Consider the following 21,063-nt stretch of genomic DNA (forward strand, 5'->3'; position numbering starts at 1 on the left):
TGGAAAGAGTAGTTTTATGCCTGATGAGTCTAATAACTTTAAAAATATGGCTTGTATTTTAAATGTCTTTTTCATTTCATTATTCTAATAACTCCCTTTTATTGTATTTTTAAAATTATGGATGCGTGAGAGGTTGGGGAAGAAACCCAGTCCTTTACCAACAATAGTTTGAGAAGCTCAAGCTTTGGAGAAAGACCTCGGGCTCTGGCATCTCAAAAGCCCAGAGTCAAATCCTGGCTTTTCTATCTGTCAGTTGCATGTCAGAGCCGTTTGGTCAACTTCTGTGAGCCTGTGTCTTCATCTGTGAAGTATGGATAATAATACTTTAAAATTTGCCCCTGCAGGGTTGTGCCGACAATTTACTGATAGACTTTATCACTTTGTTCTGGCTAAGAATTATTGTACCTTTACCACGTGCTGAGTATTTTACAAACGGTAAAGTTCCTGTAATTGGGTAAAACTCATTTAATCCCTGCGGCAACAATAGTGCTTGAGGTGGGTGCCGCTGGCTCACCCCCCAGGGGCTCCGGCAGAGCTGGTCCAGGCTGCCGTCAGAAACAGCCTAACAGCTCCTGGCCACCTACCAGTGGGAGCCGGCATAGGTCAAAACATTAGTAGTTGTATCAAAACATTTCTGACAAGTCCCGGTTTTACTCGAAAGGACAGAAAAAGTCAGATAAGCAACGGAAACCACTCTGTAGTTGGTGAATCTGAGGAGGGAGTGAAAGGAAACCATGAAAGACTTTGCCAGGTGCCTGAGTGGCCGCGTTGACAAGTGTTTACCTGAGGACCAGCCCCGCTGCCAGGCTAATGGGAGGGAGGGGGAAATCCTGCCACATCAGAGCCCTGAAGACAAAGGGGCCTTCATTCCTGCTGCCCCAGCTGTTCCAGACCCAGGCTGCAAAAAAAAAAAAAAAAAACACGGTCTCTTAACAGAGATCAGATCTTTTACCCAGCCAGGCAGGCACTGAAGGAGAAGACTGTGAAACGGCCGAGTACATTTCCCTGAGGTTATCTAAAAACGTGGAGAACAGAACTTTTTCTGTGCGGGATGTTGAGTCCCCACCGCAGACAGGGCAGCTGCTCCATGGTCCTGGATCAGAGCCAGCCACTCAGAACAGGTAGGGAGAGCTCTGGACTCAGGACTAAGGGAGCCAGGGCAAAGAAAAACCACAGGCCATTGGCTTGTGCTTTGTCTTCAACCTTGCGCCTTTAGCGGACACGTACTTGTAGCGATTTTTGCCTTCCAATTTGACAGGTGCCTGGCGGAAAGCACGCACTTCACACCCCATCAGCTCCCTTTCTGTATCATGCCCACTCCCCAGTACAAGCAGTAGAAGCCCCAGCCCCAGCAGGCATCCCCCCAGTCTTACCAACTAAGACCACTCTGCTCCACTCCAACAGTCAGGGGTAAGCCGAGGAGGAAGGAACAAAAAAGGGCCCATAACGAGGGCTGAATAAACACCACGCCCCTCGCAAGCAACAGACCCACCCACCTCTCTCCTCCACACCCCACAGAGATGTAGAGAGAAAAGAAAATAGGCCTCTTTCCTCCTCAGAAAGAACTGTTTCACCTCTCCCTAATCTTGGGGGAAAAATGACATTTGTATTATGGAAGTTTTTACACATACAAAAAGGTACAGAGGGCTTCTCTGGTGGCACAGTGGTTGGGTATCCTCCTGCCAACGCAGGGGACACAGGTTCGAGCCCTGGTCTGGGAAGATCCCACATGCTGCGGAGCAACTAGGCTCATGAGCCACAACTACTGAGCCTACGTGCCACAACTACTGACGTCCGCCCGCCTAGAGTCTGTGCTCCGCAGCAAGAGAAGCCACCGCAGTGAGAAGGCCGTGCACCGCAACCAAGAGTAGCCCCCTCTTGCCGCAACTAGAGAAAGCCCACACACAGCAACGAAGACTCAACCCAGCCAAAAATTAAAAACAAAATAAAAAAATGAAAAGGTACAGAGAATAGCACGATGAACCTCCATGTTTTCATAACCCGGCTCCAAACATTATCAACATTTTGCTAATCTCATTTAATTGATCCCGCACCCCCCTTTCTTTCTTGGAATAATTTAAAGCAAACACCAGACTTCATGTCAGTCACCCCCCGCCCAGCTCTTCCCGACTGGCGTGCCATGAGAAAATTAAGCCTTAATGTCCTAAGACATCCATTTATGTAATGAATTAGCTTACCTCCCTGGTATCTAGAACAGTATTAGCTATGCACCATCCTTGGGAAAACTGAGAACATAGGCCCTCAAAATCATTTTCTGCGGAGCTGAATTCTCTATAATAGTACTCTCCCCCACCTCCCACATGTTGGGTTCTGCCAGAGGATACATGAGAACACATACACACAAACACACGCACCCACATACATGACCACGATGCCGTTATCACCCAATAACCACTCCACTTTCAAATTTTTACCAAGTCTCTCAAAAATGTCTTTTACACTAAATTCCTTGAATGAGGACCCAAACAAGGTAGGCACATTTTGTTTGGACGATACGCCACTCTCAACTCTCTTTTAATCTATAACAATTCCCCACTCCCTTATTTTTCTTTTTCATGATGTTAAATTTGTTGAAAAAACTAAGTCATTTGTCCTGTGGAAGGTGCCACGTACTGAATCTGGCTGACGACTTCCTCAAGGTATTAACTTACTCCCCTTTGCTCTGTTGCCTGTGAACTTAGCGTTCGATTTCAAGGCTTCTTGAGAATCAGTGGTTTCAAGTTCAGTGGTTCTCCCAATGTTTTTATATCTAAGAGGAGCTAAGCCTTGGTCATCTAAGGAAGTTTGGGGTGGGGAAATGAACAGGGAGGCCTCCGTGTTGCAGTGGCCCCAGAGCTTATAAGAACAACATACTCTGATACTCATAATAGTTTCATTCATCCAGCAAATGCTTATTTTCTATGGTGAGCCAAAGTGGAGATGCAGAAAAAGTTTTGACAGTGCAGAAGCCAGCCAGAAATCTAACAGCCCCCAGAATATGCCTTCCAGTGACAGGGTAAGTGAAGAGGAAAACAAAATAAACACAGATGTAGTGTTTGTAAGGGGATAATTGCTACCCAGAAAATTAAAGCAGGGTAGATGGAGAGGGACAGCGGGGCTGGGGGTATGCATTTTAAATTACATATTCAGAGAAAGCCTCACTGAGAAGGCATTTGAGCAAACATTAGAGGGAGGTGAAGGAGGGCTCATGCAGATTTTTGAGGGAAGAGAGTTCCAGGTGGAGGGAACAGCAAAATCCCTAGGCAGAGGCATGCCTGACCTGCTTGAAGAACAGGACGGAGGCCTGGAGGACAGAGGTGGAGGAGGAGAGCAGCGTAAGAGGAGAGCAGGGAAGCAGTAAGTACAGAGCACGGAGGGTCTTCGACTGGTGTGAGAACTCTAGCTCTCACTCTAAAGAAGATTTGGCTGACTTATGTTTGAAAGGGATCATTCTGGCTGCTACACTGAGAATCAACTGTGGTAGGTGGCAGGTTGGGGAAGGTTAAAGAAAGAAAGACCTTTCGAGAGGCTATTGCAACAATTCAGGTGAGGAAGGCCCAGGATCCCGTTTACTGAGCTCTTACTGGGTGCTAGCATTTTATGTTACCATATTTAATTCTTACCACCACCCAGTGGGGTGGGGTATTAATGATCCTCTTTTATGAGTGAAGAAACTGAGGCTCAGAGAGTTGAAGCCATATGCTTAAGATATTACAAATGGTCAAAACTGGGATGCAAGCCAGACTGTTCTAACTTGCAAGCCTGGTCCAGCTTTCCAACATATACCTCTCTACTCAGGGCCCCTGAAATGGCCCCTGAGCGCCTCTCTGCTCTACCAGGCCAACTAGAGTTGCCAGTGACCATCTTGGACCTTCTGGTGACATCGCTTTATATATATGATGTTATGGAAAAACCTGAACGAACTTTTTAGCCAACCCATACTTTGCCCCGATCCCCACCTCCTTAACCTCTCAGTGTGCAAACTTCACCCTCATCTGTACTTTAGGACCCAAACTTTCTGTCCCTAGACTAGAAACTTTGACACCATATTGCCCTTGGCTAACCATAATACCTCCAAGAAGCAGCAGTCTGTGTGTCCTGGTCTCCAAAAACCTCCCTGTAGGGGCTTCCCTGGCGGCGCAGTGGTTGAGAGTCTGCCTGCCGATGCAGGGGACACGGGTTCGTGCCCTGGTCCGGGAAGATCCCACATGCCGCGGAGCGGCTGGGCCCGTGAGCCATGGCCTCTGAGCCTGCGCGTCCGGAGCCTGTGCTCCTCAACGGGAGAGGCCACAACAGTGAGAGGCCCGCGTACCGCAAAAAAAAAAAAAAAAAAAAAAACACCTCCCTGTAATGGGTTCCCGTTTCTTTATGACCATGAACTCTTAATTTGTGTCTCCTGAGTTGCCACTTAATTCTGCAATGACTCCTCTTCCTGTTTCCTCATGTCAGTGAGGAAACACTGGCTGCCTGACAGAAGATGTGCTCTCTGCCATATAGAGTTGTTGCTTAAACTGGTGGTCCAGCCGGGCATTATATTTTTCAGCAAGTGTGCATACACACACACCCTGCATCTCAGTGGAACTGGGACTGTCTGACTAGTTATCAGCAAGAAAGTGTGAGCAAAAATAACGTGTCACTTCTGGGCAAGGTAAGAAGTGAGTTTATTTGTTGTGAGTTTATTTGTTTACTGTAACTAAATGAACTACTAAGTAGAGACTTTATTTCTACTGGTCTAAGTAGAATTCTGAGAATTCATCAGAATGTTCAGTATAGATTTTTCACCATCCACACAGTTCTCTCTTCATCCCAGCGTGACGTTAGCCCAGTGAAATAACAGAAGCGCCCCTTAACTTAGCCAAAGCCACCGGTTCCTAAATTCTTCCACATCTGGTACATCTTGTATTTGTTTCCCCCTGCTATGATCCCCAAGTTTTGAAAGTGCTGTCAGTCAAATTTAAGTAATCATCTGAGTTCTCGTTTGTTATCAAATGGACAAGGATGTTGCTGCCAATAAGAGGTTCTGACCAGCATGAGATGCTCATTGTTATCACAATCAGGTGATACAAGTTCAGCCTTAATACAAAGAAACTTGATGATTTCCTTGGCCTGTGCAGGTTTGTTGGGATAAATGTGCTTCTCCTGTCTGGCTTTCTGAAATCCTGAAAGCGTCTGGTGGGTCTCTGGAAACCCTGGGCAAGGAATTCTGGTTTGTCCATGGCCTGAAACTTACCCCAATAAAATCAGAACCCTCTGATCCCAGCTGGCCTCCTAACAAACAGGTTCTACTGGTTGGCTAGATATGGAAGGATGCTTTAAAAAAAACAAACAAAAAAACCCCACAAAATCTTGATAACAAGAGTCTGATGACCTACATCTCTCTCTTCAAACCCCAGTTTAACTATCTTTAGTGAGAACAATGATTCTGCTAATGTTGTCTTAAACGTATTTTCCTCCAGAAACTCCTCAGCTGGGTATTGTGTCAGGGGCTGTTTGTTATTTCCTTCCATGTAGTTTTACCTGTTCGGCAGGAGGAAGTCAGGGCCAGAGTTCCTTAACATTTCCTAAATACCAGTATCACTGAAGTGATTGGCCTCTCCTTAAGGTTACCAAGGTGACAACAATTTACCCCTCTCACCTTAGCAAATTGATCTCTTTCCTAGAACCAGTCCAAGCCCAAATAGGCCACATGCAAAGAGAAAAGGGAAGAGAATATAGAAGAGAAAGAGTTTGAGCAAGTCTGTCCTCAGAGGTGCTCCCCACCCCTAGTCCCATAGCCATGAAGTTCAGTGTGAGTGAAGGAAACCACTTAAATCAGTGCTTCTCCATCTTGCCTGAGCATTAACAGCACTTAGGGAGCATTTTAAAAATACAGATGCCTTACCCATGACATTTTTCACACAACTAGAATAAATAATCATAAAACTTATATGGAACCGCAAAAGACCTAGAATTGCCAAAGCAATCCTGAGGAAAAAGAACAAAGTTGGAGGCACAATGCTTCTAGACTTCAGACAATACTACAAAGCTACAGTAATAAAAACAGCACAGTTCTGGCATGAAAACAGACCTATGGATCAATGGAACAGAATAGAGAGCCCATAAATAAACGCACACACTTAGGGTCAATTAATCTTTGACAAAGAAGGCAAGAATACATAATGGAGCAAAGACAGTCCTTCAGCAAGTGGTATTGGGAAAGCTGGACAGCCTCACATAAATCAACGAAGTTAGAACACACCCTCATACAGTACACAAAAATAAACTCAAAATGGTTTAAAGACATAAATATAAGGCATAACACCTTAAAACTTTTAGAAGAGAACATAGGCAAAACATTCTCTGACATAAATCTTAGCACTGTTTTTTAGGTGAGTCTCCCAAGGCAATAGAAATAAAAGCAAAAATAAACAAATGGGATCTAATCAAACTTATAAGCTTTTGCACAGCAAAGGAAACCACAAACAAAGCAAAAAGACAACCTACAGAATGGGAGAGAATATTTGCAAATGATGCGACCAACAAGGGCTTAATTTCCAAAATATGTAAGCAACTCATACAACTCAATAACAAAACAAACAACCCAATCAAAAAATGGGCAGAAGACCTAAATATACGTTTCTCCAAAGAAGATATACAGATGGCCAATAGGCACATGAAAAAATGCTCAACATTGCTAATTATTAGAGAAACGCAAATCAAAACTGCAATGAGGTATCACCTCATACCAGTCAGAATGGCCATCATCAAAAAGTCAATAAATAATAAATGCTGAAGAGGGTGTGGAGAAAAGGGAACCCTCCTACACTGTTGGTAGGAATGTAAATTGGTGCAGCCACTACTGAAAATGGTTAAAACTAAAAATAGAGTTACCATATGATCCAACAATCCCACTCTTGGACATATATCCAGACAAAACTATAATTCAAAAAGATACATGCACCCCAATATTCATAGCAGCACTATTTACAATAGCCAAGACATGGAAGCAACCTATGTGTCCATCAACAGATGAATGGATAAAGAAGATGTGGTATATATATACAATGGAATATTACTCAGCCATAAAAAGGAAGGAAATTGGGTCATTTGTAGAGATGTGGATGGACCTAGAGACTGTCATACAGAGTGAAGTAAGTCAGAAAGGGAAAAACAAATACCGTATATTAACACATATATGTGGAACCTAGAAAAATGGTACAGATGAACCGGTTTGCAAGGCAGAAATAGAGACACAGATGTAGAGAACAAACGTATGGACACCAAGGTGGGGAAAGCCGGGGTGGGGAGGGGATGATGAATTGGGAGACTGGGATTGACATATATACACTAATATGTATAAAATAGATAACTAATAAGAACCTGCTGTATAAAAATAAATAAAAATTTTTTTAAAAAGCTACATGCACCCCAATGTTCATAGCAGCACTATTTACAATAGCCAAGACATGGAAGCAGCCTATGTGTCCATCAACAGATGAATGGATAAAGAAGATGTGGTACACACACACACACACACACACACACACACACACACAATGGAATATTACTCAGCCATAAAAAAGAATGAACTGTTACCATTTGCAGCAACATGGATGGACCTAGAGATTATACACTCCAGTCCACTTTTGCCCCCCAGTCATTCCCTTCTAGAAGGCAAGGGCTGGTTTTCTGGGGTTTTTCACATCCACCTCCCTGCCCGCCTCCCATACAGAAAGACCACTTGATATGTGCACCTACGTTGGCAGGTGGAAAATTTGGATCTTTTTCTTTAGAGGCCAGATCTCAGCACTCACTGCTTAATCCCATCCCTAAACCTCCCTCCCTTCACTGTCCTCTGAGGTTGGCAGTGCTATCCTTTCCATTTCATAGATAAGGAAGCTGAATCTTAAAGAGGTTAAAGTGCTTCTGGTAGTGAGTGGCAGCAGCAAGACTTAAATCCAGAACTGTCTGAATATAAGGACTGTGCTCCTAATGCCTGTGCTCAGAGGTTCATCTTGTTTGACTCATGACTCTCTCAGCCACGGCAAAGCCCACTAATGCCGCTAGAAGCAAATGGTTTCAGTTAAAGGGAAAGCAACAGCGCTGCAGTTCCAAGCCCAGGGCACACTGAGAGCGCGAGACACGTGCCGTATCATCTCACCAAGCCCTGGACGGCGGTTGTCCTCACAGTTGACCTTTGGCAGGTACAGAGTCAACATTTGGGATTTTGACTATTTGAGAACAACCCCAAAGGTCTCCTGATTTTGCTCAGGAGTGAGGTATGTGCAATAGCAAGGTGGCAGGGGCCCGTCCCTTAGTCTGCGAGAGAGCTCTCCCCCAGGCCACGACCCAGGGCACAGGGAGTTCCATGCCCTTCATGTATCAGGACGTGATAGAAATAACCACTTGCTTGTGAGCTACAGCTCCCAAAGAAACCAGAGTGCTAGTGCATGTTCAGAAGAGTTTATACCCAACAATGAATTTATTTTAATAGACTTACAAACACCTACAGCTCCATATTCATGAAATCAATACAGAAGTCACTTAACATAGCTCGATTGTGCATGACTGCATAAATGAGGGAAATTATGTGCTCTTGTAGCGTGTGCCTCATGTCTTCATCTGTCAAATGACAGCAGAATGCCTCACCTTAGGGCCATTGTCAACAAATGAGAACTTGATAAGAATGATGAAGACGATTTGGAGAATTTTCAAAGATCTCCAGAGAACTCGCATATGAATGTGGAGTCTACCGTTTCAACATCTTATACAAGAGGAAACTGAGGCTGGAGGAGGTCATATGACTTGCCCAGGAATGTCTGGCTCTAAAGCCAGTGTGCTTCCCTCCTTAGAAGCCAGTAGCAAATTGTCAAAAAAAAAAAGTGCCAAACCCTGCATGCTGACTCCATCACAGAATGTGACTTAGGAGGATGGAGGGGGAGAAAGGAAGGCCACAGATGGGAGAAGGCTGCCCCTGGGCTCCCCACCCTCCTCGAAGCCCCCCACCGGTGCTAGCCGGGGCGTGCCAGAACTGTGAGCTTACCTTTGACCACATCTGTTCAGATCAATCAATTCAACCAAGACATTGGTAACTGTGAGCTCAGAACAGCGGGCCCAGAGGTAACTGGTACTCCCCCTGCCCTTGAGATGCTAGTCGTCTTAAATACCACAAGAAATCAGACAAGGACCAAATACCTAATGCACTACTTACTTTGTCTGTTCCCCCCACTAGACAGTGGGCTCCTGAACCACGTAGTTACCTCTGTGTTCCCAGGACCTGGGTCAGGGCCTGTGGCTCAGCTTACTTTGCCAAATAAGCGAATGTTTGCTTCTTGAAAAGAAGTTGTTCAAGAATCTTAGCCCAGGAGGAGGGGCCTGAATCCAGTCTAGGATCAAAGAAGCCTTCGTAGATGGGAAAGACCTGTGAGATGGGAGGGAAATGGCCTGGAGGTGGGCGAGGGTGGGGCACTGGGGCACAGAGAGGGTCAGGTCAGCCCAAGCAGGTACGCAAAGCCAAGCATCGGGAGGTGAAGCTGAGAGGGAGCGTCAGGCCTCACTATGCGGCACCGTGAGTGTCAGGTGGGAGAGCCTGGCCTTCACCAGGAGCGCAGTGGAGAGCAGATCAAAAGTTCCAGAGCGGAGAAGGGTGCTGCGGAGCCGGTGGGGGGCTGTGTGAGTTCAGCAGCCTTGGCCCTCCCGCAACCCCCTTCTCCACTCCCTGAAAGTACGTGACCAACAAACAGATAAGAGCCACTTCTTCTTACACAACTGCTAGGGCCAGGCACTGTGCCAAGCACCCGTTTAGTGTTCAGAATAACACCATGATTGCCGACCTTATTTTACAAATGAGGCAACAGGCTCAGAGAGGTTGTGGGATTTTCCCACAATCACCCCACTGTTAAGAGACAGAGCCAGGACCTCAACTCAGATATGACTCAGGGCCCAGAGGCCAAGAAAACCTAGGTGCGGCCCCCCTCCTGTACTCCTCCACCCCACGCACTGATGAGATGAGGGACCAGGACTGAGATGAGGAAGACCCCGCACAAGGCCCCATCTGGAAGAGTGGTGCTAAATTTCCTGTGAACCAGCCTTGGAGTCAGACAAATCTAGATTTGGATCCCAGCTTCCTTTGTCATCACCGTATGACCTTAGGCAAATAACATGAGTGCTCTGGACATCAGTTTCCTTATCTGTAAAATGTGTGCAAGGCCACCTACCTCACAGGATTGCTGTAAGGGTTAGAAAAAAGGATCCTGCCATGCCCAGAACATAGTAGGTGCTTATTAAATGGTGCCTGGTAATCCTGAACCTGCCAGGAATCGAGGAGGAGGGACCGGAGGCTGATCATGGCTTATCTGCTGTGGATGGAGGAAGTCTTCATTTCTGAGAAGAGGAGATAAACCTTCCGGAAGTGCACGACTCAATATTTGTCTGGTTAAGCATGGGACCTTGATGTCCATCTCAACAAAACTGGTATCAGCCTCTTTCACTATTAACCATTTCAAACACTGCCCCACAGCAATGGGAACCAGAATCTGGGACTCTCAAAGGAGTCAGAGACAAGGGGGTGTTACTGGGAAGGCTGAACTCATGGAAAAGCCCGAAACTGTAACACAGATGTGAAGTCCCCCAGCCCTCCAGCCAAATCACTGCATATCCTTGGAAGTCACTCATCCTTTCTGAGCCACTGTTTCCTCATGATCAAAGGGGCTTAACAATCTTTACTTCACACGGTTGTGGTGGAACACAAGGGAAATAAGAGATGAAAAGTAGCTTTAAAGCTCCAAGACAGTGTCATGAGTTCACCACTTCTGTAAAGCCATAGGAAACGAAGCTTGTGTTTTATCAAGCACCCTTCCATTTGAAAGAGGAAAAAGAAATGCTTGCTGTTTGACAAACCTTTACTTAAGATACCAATGGTTTTCTTCTACTAAAGGGTCATTCAACTATGAATTGATGTGAATTATAACTGGTATAAGAATCATTTCTCGATGATCATCAAAACAAAAACACAAAATGGTTCAGTTCTCTCCAAGCATGGATACACCTGAGAGCCTTCTGCAGACAAACGCCTGGAGAAGTTCTACTCTCACAGCCACAGAGTAGAGGGCTGGCTTGCTGCCCGACACAAAAAAAGTCAGTAGACCCATATTCTCACAAGAAAGCCTGCTGACTTTTTTTCTGAATTTTCCTTCAACTTAGAAAATAAGCCAAACTCACTCCACCTCCCAGCTCGACCCTTAGGTCTCTTGCAAGTGGAATGTGCCCAGGTAAGAAAACGGGAAATCGATGAGGTATTTCCAGAGCAAAACCAGGGTAGGCTGATAGCACCGGGGCCTAGGCACCCAACCTTGATTTCAGGAGAAATACTTCTCAGCCCAGTCAGCCGCACTGAGCTGAGAGTGTGGTAGGGTTTTCTGGCCTCACTGTGAGCCTGGGTCCAGATGTCCTACTCATCTGGCGTTCAAATAACCTGAAGAGTAGAGCCCCCCACCACCAATCAAAGCAGTAGTAGAAGAGTGCCGTGGGTTCTCTCTTGTGCTGTGGGCGGACAGCTTATTTGGAGCCACAGCCGCCTCTTCTGTATCAGCTGCTCTTAACCTTCTATAGGTGTGTAACAAGAACATGTCCAGGGTTTCCCTGGTGGTGCAGCGGTTAAGAATCCGCCTGCCAATGCAGGGGACACGGGTTCAAGCCCTGGTCCGGGAAGATCCCACATGCCGCGGAGCAACTAAGCCCGCGCACCACAACTACTGAGCCTGCGCTCTAGAGCCCGTGAGCCCCAACTACTGAGCCCGCATGCCACAACTACTGAGCCTGCACTCTAGAGCCCGTGCTCCACAACAACAGAAGCCACCGCAATGAGAAGCCTGCGCACTGCAACGAAGAGTAGCCCCCGCTCGCCGCAACTAGAGAAAGCCCGTGCGCAGCAAAGAAGACCCGATGCAGTCAAAAATAAATAAATTAATTAATAAAAAAAAAGAAAAGGACATGTGCAGTTTAGATGAGGGGTCAGGGAAGGATAATGAATTGAGGCAGAGACCCAGCTTGGCTGGGCTGTCCTGGAAAGAGCATGCTCCTGTTCTGAATTCTGCTCCAGAGAATAAGGGGAGACACGGCCAAACAAACCCACCTGAAGTCCACCCTGGTCCCGAGCCAAGTTCTGAAAGGTGGATTCCCGCAGAACCAGATAAATACAATCGCAGTCAGAATTCACTCCCCCAAGGTCACCCAATTCCCCAGGATTAATTTCCTGGCTTGGGATAGATGCCTCCATGGCCCAGAGGTGATTAGAAGACCACCCCACAGGGAGGTTGTGACGAATGAAGGGGAAGAGGCGGTGACCTGAACATGAGCAGCAGTCCCTGCAGGGGCCGTCCCTGCACGGGACAGCCAGCTCTGAGTTCCTCGCTGCATCTGTGCACCAGGAGGTGCTTGTATATCCTGAGCTTCAGCTCCCCACAGACAACAAAAGCTACTGTCTTCAGATTGACCAGACTGCACTCCAGACTCTTTCCTTATAAACCTCTACTACCTCACCCTCATGGAGGACAGGACGAATGCTCTATCCTTCAGTGAACAATCTGAGGCTCAGAGAAGTGAAGGTTGCACAAAGTCAGGAGCTAGGAAGTTGCAGAGATACGATTTGAACCCAGGGCTCTCTGTGTCTGCATTCGCTTCTCATCTTCAAAGCGATGAATGGGGAGCGAGTCATAAATCTCTTTTCTTCTACTCTTCTCCCTGCTTTCTCCCGAAAAGGGTGGGGACCAACTCAGTGGAAGGCTGGGGATTCAATGTCACAGAAAATCAAAAAAATACACAGTAAAATAACAAGCTCGGGCCCGGGAGCAAATTCTTGCCCGGGACGCAGACCTGGGCAGCCACAGGTGGCCAAGCATTACATTTACTCTTCATGTCTCCATAGGCTCCTCTTGGCTGTGACAATTTCTCATACTTTCCTCATTTTTGACGACCTCGACAATGTTGAGGAGCACTGCCCTGTTCTAAAGCCTCAGAGTCTTCTGCTTCCGTTGGCAGAAAGGGAAAGAGACAGTGGAGGAGCCACGTCACATTCATAAAAACCCCAGCTTAGAGGTGGTTCCAATGTTTCCCAAGCCATCTCTATCACTGGTGGTGGCAGGGGCAGTGCCCTGAAATTTTCCCTGGAGGAATAGAATTTAACTTCGCATCACGGATAAGAAGACCTGTTCATCCTTTTTTATTTCTGGTGTGGAACAACGGAGATCTCCTCTAGCACCCGGTGCAAAGGTAATACTTGCAATTTGAATATTACATTGGTCAGGCTGCTGCAGGCAGCCCAGCTTTAAGAAGACAAGCCGGGTGGCTGACAGAGTCTTGGTGCTGCAGCCGGGTGTCAGCCCTGAGCCTCTGAGGTGGGAGAGCCAACTTCAGGACATTGGTCCACCACAGACCTCTGGCCCCACTTAATATCAAATGGCAAACGCTGTCTCAGAGATCTCCATCTCAACACTAAGACCCAGCTCCACCCAACAACCAGCAAGCTACAGTGCTGGACACCCTGTGCCAAACGACTAGCAAGGCAGGAACACAACCCCACCCGTTAGTAGAAAGGCTGCCTAAAACCATGCTCAGTTCACAGACACCCCAAAACACACCACCAGACGCGGTCCTGCCCACCAGAAACACAAGACCAGCCTCATCCTCCAGAACACAGGCACCAGTCCACTCCACCAGGAAGCCTACACAACCCAATGAACCAAATACACCTACTGGGGGCAGACACCAAAAACAACGGAAACTACGAACACGCAGCCTGCAGAAAGGAGACCCCAAGCCCAGTAAATTAAGCAAAATGAGAAGACAGAGAAATACACACCAGATGAAGGAGCAAGGTAAAAACCCACCAGACCAAACAAAAGAAAAGGAAATAGGCAGTCTACCTGAAAAAGAATTTAGAGTAATGATGGTAAAGATGATGCAAAATCTTGGAAATAGACTGGAGAAAATACAAGAAACGTTTAACAAGGACCTAGAAGAACTAAAGAGTAAAACAAACAATGATGACCAACACAATAAATGAAATTAAAAATTCTCTGGAAGGAATCAATAGCAGAATAACTGAGGCAGAAGAATTGATAAGTGACCTGGAAGGTAAAATAGTGGAAATAACTACCTCAGAGCAGAATAAAGAAAAAAGAATGAAAAGAACTGAGGACAGTCTCAGAGACCCCTGGGACAACATTAAGCACACCAACATTCAAATTATAGGGGTCCCAGAAGAAAAAGAGAAAAAGAAAGGGACTGAGAAAATATTTGAAGAGATTATAGTTGAAAAGTTCCCTAATATGGGAAAGGAAATAGTCAATCAAATCCAGGAAAAACAAAGAGTCCCATACAGGAAAAATCGAAGGAGAAACACGCCAAGACACATATTAATCAAACTATCAAAAATTAAATACAAAGAAAACATATTAAAAGTAGCAAGGGAAAAGCAACATACAAGGTAATCCACATAAGGGTAACAACTGATCTTTCAGCAGAAACTCTGCAAGCCAGAAGGGAGTGGCAGGACATATTTAAAATGACGAAAGAAAAACCTACAACCAAGATTAATCTACCCAGCAAGGATCTCATTCAGATTCGATGGAGAAATTAAAACCTTTACAGACAAGCAGAAGTTAAAAGAATTCAGAACCACCAAACCAGCTTTACAACAAATGCTAAAGGAACTCCTCTAGGCAGGAAACAGAAGAGAAGGAAAAGACCTACAATAACAAACCCAAAACAATTAAGAAAATGGTAATAGGAACACACATATCGATAACTACCTTAAATGTAAATGGATTAAATGCTCCAATAGACTGGCTGAATGGATACAAAAACAAGAACAATATATATGCTGTCTACAAGAGACCCACTTCAGACCTAGGGACACATACAGACTGAAATTGAGGGGATGGAAAAAGAGATTCCATGCAAATGGAAATCAAAAGAAAGCTGGAGTAGCAATTTGCATATCAGGCAAAATAGACTTTAAAATAAAGACTATTACAAGAGACAAAGAAGGACACTATATAATGATCAAGGGATCAATCCAAGAAGAAGATATAACAATTGTAAATATTTATGCACCCAACATAGGACCACCTCAATACGTAAGGCAAATGCTAACAGCCATAAAAGGGGAAATCGACAGTAACACAATCATAGTAGGGGACTTTAACACCCCACCTTCACCAATGGACAGATCATCCAAAATGAAAGTAAATAAGGAAACACAAGCTTTAAATGGTACATTAAACAAGATGGACTTAACTGATATTTACAGAACATTCCATCCCAAAACAACAGAATACACTTTCTTCTCAAGTGCTCGTGGAACATTCTCCAGGATAGATCATATCTTGGGTCACAAATCAAGCCTTGGTAAATTTAAGAAAACTGAAATCATATCAAGTACCTTTTCTGACCACAATGCAATGAGACTAGATATCAATTACAGGAAAAAATCTGTAAAAAATACAAACACATGGAGGCTAAACAGTACACTACTAAATAAGCAGGAGGTCACAGAAAAAGTCAAAGAGGAAATCAAAAAATACCTAGAAACAAATGACAATGAAAACACGATGACCTCAAACCTATAGGATGCAGCAAAAAGCAGGTCTAAGAGGGAAGTTTGTAGCAATACAATCCTACCTCAAGAAACAAAAAACATCTCAAATAAACAACCTAACCTTACACCTAAAGCACTTAGAGAAAGAAGAACAAAAAAAAACCCCAAAGTTAGGAGAAGGAAAGAAATAATAAAGATCAGATCAGAAATAAATGAAAAAGAAATGAAGGAAACAATACCTAATATCAATAAAACTAAAAGCTGGTTCTTTGAGAAGATAAACAAAATTGATAAACCATTAGCCAGACTCATCAAGAAAAAAAGGGAGAGGACTCAACTCAATAGAATTAGAAATGAAAAAGGAGAAGTAACAACTGACACTGCAGAACTACAAAGGATCATGAGAGATTACTACAAGCAACTCTATGCCAATAAAATGGAAAACCTGGAAGAAATGGACAAATTCCTAGAAAAGCACAACCTCCCGAGACTGAACCAGGAAGAAATAGAAAATATAAACACACCAATCACAAGCACTGAAATTGAAACTGTGATTAAAAATCTTCCAACAAACAAAAGCCCAGGACCAAATGGCTTCATAGGCGAATTCTATCAAACATTTAGAGAAGAGCTAACACCTATCCTTCTCAAACTCTTCCAAAATACAGCAGAGGGAGGAACACACCCAAACTCGTTCTACGAGGCCACCATCACCCTGATATCAAAACCAGACAAAGATGGCACAAAGGAGAAAACTACAGGCCAACATCACTGATGAACATAGATGCAAAAATCCTCGACAAAATACTAGCAAACAGAATCCAACAGCACAGTAAAAGGATCATACACCATGATCAAGAGGGATTTATCCCAGGATGCAAGGACTCTTCCATCTACGCAAATCAATCAATGTGATACACCATATTAACAAACTGAAGGATAAAAACCATATGCTAATCTCAATAGATGCAGAAAAAAATTTTTGAAAAAATTCAACACCCATTTATGATAAAAACGCTCCAGAAAGTAGGCAGAGAGGGAACTTACCTCAACATAATAAAGACCATAACTGACAAACCCACAGCCAACATCCTTCTCAATGGTGAAAAACTGAAATCATTTTGTCTAAGATCAGGAACATGACAAGGTTGCCCACTCTCACCACTGTTATTCATCATAGTTTTGGAAGTTTTTGCCACAGCAATCAGAGAGAAATAAAAGGAATCCAAATCGGAAAAGAAGTTAAAACTGTCACTCTTTGCAGATGCCATGATACTATACATAGAGAATCCTAAAGATACTACCAGAAAACTACTAGAGCTCATGAATGAATTTGGTAAAGTTGCAGGATACAAAATTAATGCACAGAAATCTCTTGCATTCCTATACACTAATGATGAAAAATCTGAAAGAGAAATTAAGGAAACACTCCCATTTCCCATTGCAACAAAAAGAATAAAATACCTAGGAATAAACCTACCTAAGGAGACAAAAGACCTGTATGCAGAAAACTATAAGACACTGATGAAAGAAATTAAAGATGATACAAAGAGATGGAGAGATGTACCATGTTCTTAGATTGAAAGAATCAAAATTGTGAAAATGACTATACTACCCAAAGCAATCTACAGATTCCATGCAATCCCTATCAAATTACCAATGGCATTTTTCAAAGAACTAGAGCAAAAAATTTCACAATTTGTATGGAAACACAAAAGACCCCAAAGAGCCAAAGCAATCTTGAGAAAGAAAAACGGAGCTGGAGGAATCAGGCTCCCTGACTTCAGACTATACTACAAAGTCCGGAGCCTGTGCTCCGCAACGGGAGAGGCCACAACAGTGAGACGCCCACGTACCGCAAAAAAAAAAAAAAAAAAAAATGTGGGTTGACAATTCTGTTTTTCTACCACTTTAAAGATGTTCCACAGTACTTGAATAGGTTTCCCTTTTATATAATATATCATCTGTCCCTGGATGCTCTCAATATTTTTTTATTTTTGGTTTTCAGCAGTTTGATTATGATGTGGCTGAGTAGTTGTCATTGGGTTTATTCTGTGTTGGATTCACACAGAGATTCTATACTTTGTAAATTTATGCCTTTTACCAAATATGGGACACTTTCAGCCATCCTGTCTTCAAATATTTTGTCTGCATGAAAATCTTTCTTTTCACCTTCTAGGATGGGACCCCAATAACATGAATTTTCATCTTTTTGATACTGGTCCACAGATCCTGAGATTCTATCCATTCTTTCCAATAAAAAATATATTTACAAATATATTTAAAATATTGTATAATTTCTTTTGTTCCCTCTTCAAGTTCACTGACTTTTTTTTATTCTGCCACTGAGCCCACCCAGTGAATTCATTACTTCAGATGTTGTCTCCTCAATTCTGAATTTTCCATCTGGTTATTTTGTATCATTTCCATTTTTCTGCTGAAAACCTCGATCTTTTCATGTCTTTCAAGAGTGGAAAATGGTTCTAAGAGCTACATTAAGTCTCTGAGAGTTCTACCATCTGAGACATCTCAGGGGTAGCACCTGGTGATAGTCTTTCCCTTTGAGTATTGTTCAGATTTTCCTGGTACTTTTTAGATTTAGTAAATTTGAATTGCATCCTGGACTTTTAGATATTATGTAATGAGGCTCTGAATTCCGTTAAATTCTTCTGAAACGTTGGTATTTTTGTTTATTTGTTTTAGCAGGCATGTAGCCCACTTAGGTTCAGATAGAAAATTCTGTCTTACCTTTTGTGACTGGTAGCTCTGATGTCAGTTCAGTTTTCAAAGGCTTTGCTAAGCCAGTTGCGTGTGCCGGTCACATAGGCAACTCAAGGATTTATCTGGGACTCGGCTAGTGGTTAATAACACAGATAGGTTCTCAAAACCTTTGCTGTGCTTCCTGGGATCTGTTCCACACATGCACACCTTGTAGCACACCCAGGACTTGTGCCAATCCATACACAGAATTAGTGGCTCCCCTTTGCCAGCTCTTTCCTCTCAGGAATTTCCTCACACTCTCTGGCTTCCAGCGGCTCATTTTCCTAGTTCCTCTGACTGGAAAGATGGGGTTATCTTAGAGTTTTAGCCTCCCAAACAATTGTGCAGTTCCACGTGACAAGGGCCATCATGGGTCACTGTTCAAGTTTTGACTCCAGTATCTTATCTGCCTATTACTTTTCAAGTTCCCATGCAGTTGGCTTTTGCATTCAGTCCAGTTTTTCATTATAAACAGTGGTAGACAGAGGTTGTAGTTGGATTATTTCACCTTGGCTGGTGCTATGTCCTTTGTTCTCAGCAATTTTTACTTCTCAAAATTTCACCCATCTCTCAAAGCTCCATTAAAATACCACTTCCTTCCAAGAAGCCATCCTTCTTCTCCCAGCTAGAAAAACTTCCTCCTTCCTCTGAATTAGGGAAGATTCAGATTTAGCAATATTGAGAATCAAGCTGACAGCCAAATCTTTTCATGACTATCTTTGTTCAAACATCTGGGTTCACGGGATGAAATCAAACCTAGCCAAGAAGCATTATGGTGGTTAAGAGAGGGGACTTCACCTAAATTCCAGCTTTGCTAATTGCTGGATGTGGGACCATAAGCACATCACTTACTTCTGTGTACTTCAGTTTCCTCGTCTATGATATGGAAATAATAATAATTACCACATAGAATTGTTGTGAACATTGAGTTAATAGTTGTAAAGCACCTAGAGAAATTCCATGTTGTAAGTGTAAGTGATTATTATCAATCTCTCACAGTTACCATAACTTTACTCTGCAGATGAGAGAACCCTGCAGCGGGAAGAGGAAAGAACAGACAGCGCTTGCTCTATTCCCAACTCTCACTGTGTCCTGAAAGTGACTATAATTTTTGCTTTAGTAAATACTTGTAAGAGCCCAATATGTGTATCTGTGTGGATCTTCTGAGAAGCATGTGGCAGAGTGGGAAGATAACTACATGAGATGCGTTGAGAGATTTGGCTTCCAGGACCGGGTCTCCTTTGGGTCTGTGTTTTCTATTGTAAACCATGACTGTATAAGATAGGCTGGTCTACCTCCACATAGCTGATAGCGATCTTCGTAAAAGTCAAATGGTACAGGGTCATTTCTCAGTTTACCATGCAATGTCTTCCTGAAACACACAGAATCAATTCCAAATTCCTTAAGCTGTCCCGTAGACCTTTTGTGCTTTCTGCTGCTATCTGTAACCTCATCTCTGGCCACTCCTCCACAGCCCACACATTCTAGCTGCACTGACCTAACTAAGACTCACCCAGCCCACCTCACCAATTCCCACGTGCACCAATGCCCTCATCCTTGAGCTCAAATATCTCTCCTTACCATCTTGTCAACACATAAATGCCTCCTCTTCCATGCAAACTGCTCAAGGACGTCTCTGAGGCTTTCCTGGACCCTCCAGGACCCTGTTTGGTCAGTCCTTCTCTCTCCTTTGTGTCCCATAGCTCTCTATAAACACCCTAGTACCACTTTGGGGTGGATGGTAATCACTTATTTTACAGTCCTTCTCTCCCACACTATAGCAGTGTTTTTCAAAATACATATTATTTTACATTAATGAGTCTCAAAACCAATTTAAAACATCACTACCAGCTTTTTAAAAATAGAGTAAACTAGATTTGAAAGTATCAGAATTCACTGCATGTAATAACTGTGCTTCATGAAACTTCTGTCTGAAATAGATCATTAGAAAGATGGATATGGATGGATGACAGATAATGAACTCCCATGGACCCATGACCCAGATTCAATAATTATCAACTATGGCCAATCTTATTTTGTTTATATTTCTACCCATTCCTACCCCCTAGATTATTTTTAAACAAACCCCAAATAACATGGCATTCATTTGTAAATACTTCGGTATATATTTCTAAAAGATAAAGACTTTTGGGACTTCCCTGGTGGTCCAGTGGTAAAGAATCCGCCTTCCAATGCAGGGGACGCGGGTTTGGTCCCTGGTCAGGGAACTAAGATCCCAAATGCTGTCAGGCAGCTAAGCCCGCACACCACAGCTACTGAGCTCGCGTGCCTCAACTAGAGAGCCCGTGTGCTGCAAACTACAGAGCCCACATGCCCTGGAGCCTGCGCGCCACAACTAGAGAGAAGCCTGCACACCACAACGAAGAGCCCGCGCGCCACAAAGAAGAGCTGGCGTGCTGCTACGAAAGATCCCGCATGCCTCAACGAAGATCCCACGTGCTGCAACTAAGACCCAATGCAGCCAAAAATAAATAAAATAAATAAATAAATGTTTTTTAAAAAATAAAGTTTTGTTTTTTTTAAATAACTATAATAACATAAACTACGTTCCTTATTGTTGATGACAGTCCAGAAAGTTTGTAAGAATTTAAGTTCCCAGGGGGAAATGCCCCCTCATTTATCTCTGCACTCACAGGGTCTGGCACTTACTACAGAGGAAAGAGGAGGAGGGAGAAAGGAAGGAAACTGGAAAGGTTGTAAAAGGA

General features: G+C 43.8%; 1 protein-coding gene across 1 annotated transcript in view; it reads right to left on the reverse strand.

Moving 5' to 3' along the window:
• Positions 1-21,063, reverse strand: part of ST6GAL1 (ST6 beta-galactoside alpha-2,6-sialyltransferase 1) — a 137,936-nt gene that overhangs the window by 50,527 nt on the left and 66,346 nt on the right. Inside the window, exon 3 of the mRNA XM_060010966.1 lies at positions 784-898. The gene's annotated coding sequence lies outside the window, so the exon portion shown is untranslated. The remainder of the gene's footprint in view (positions 1-783; positions 899-21,063) is intronic.

Source organism: Delphinus delphis, chromosome 4, assembly GCF_949987515.2.
Source record: "Delphinus delphis chromosome 4, mDelDel1.2, whole genome shotgun sequence".
NCBI classification, from domain to species: Eukaryota; Metazoa; Chordata; class Mammalia; order Artiodactyla; family Delphinidae; genus Delphinus; species Delphinus delphis.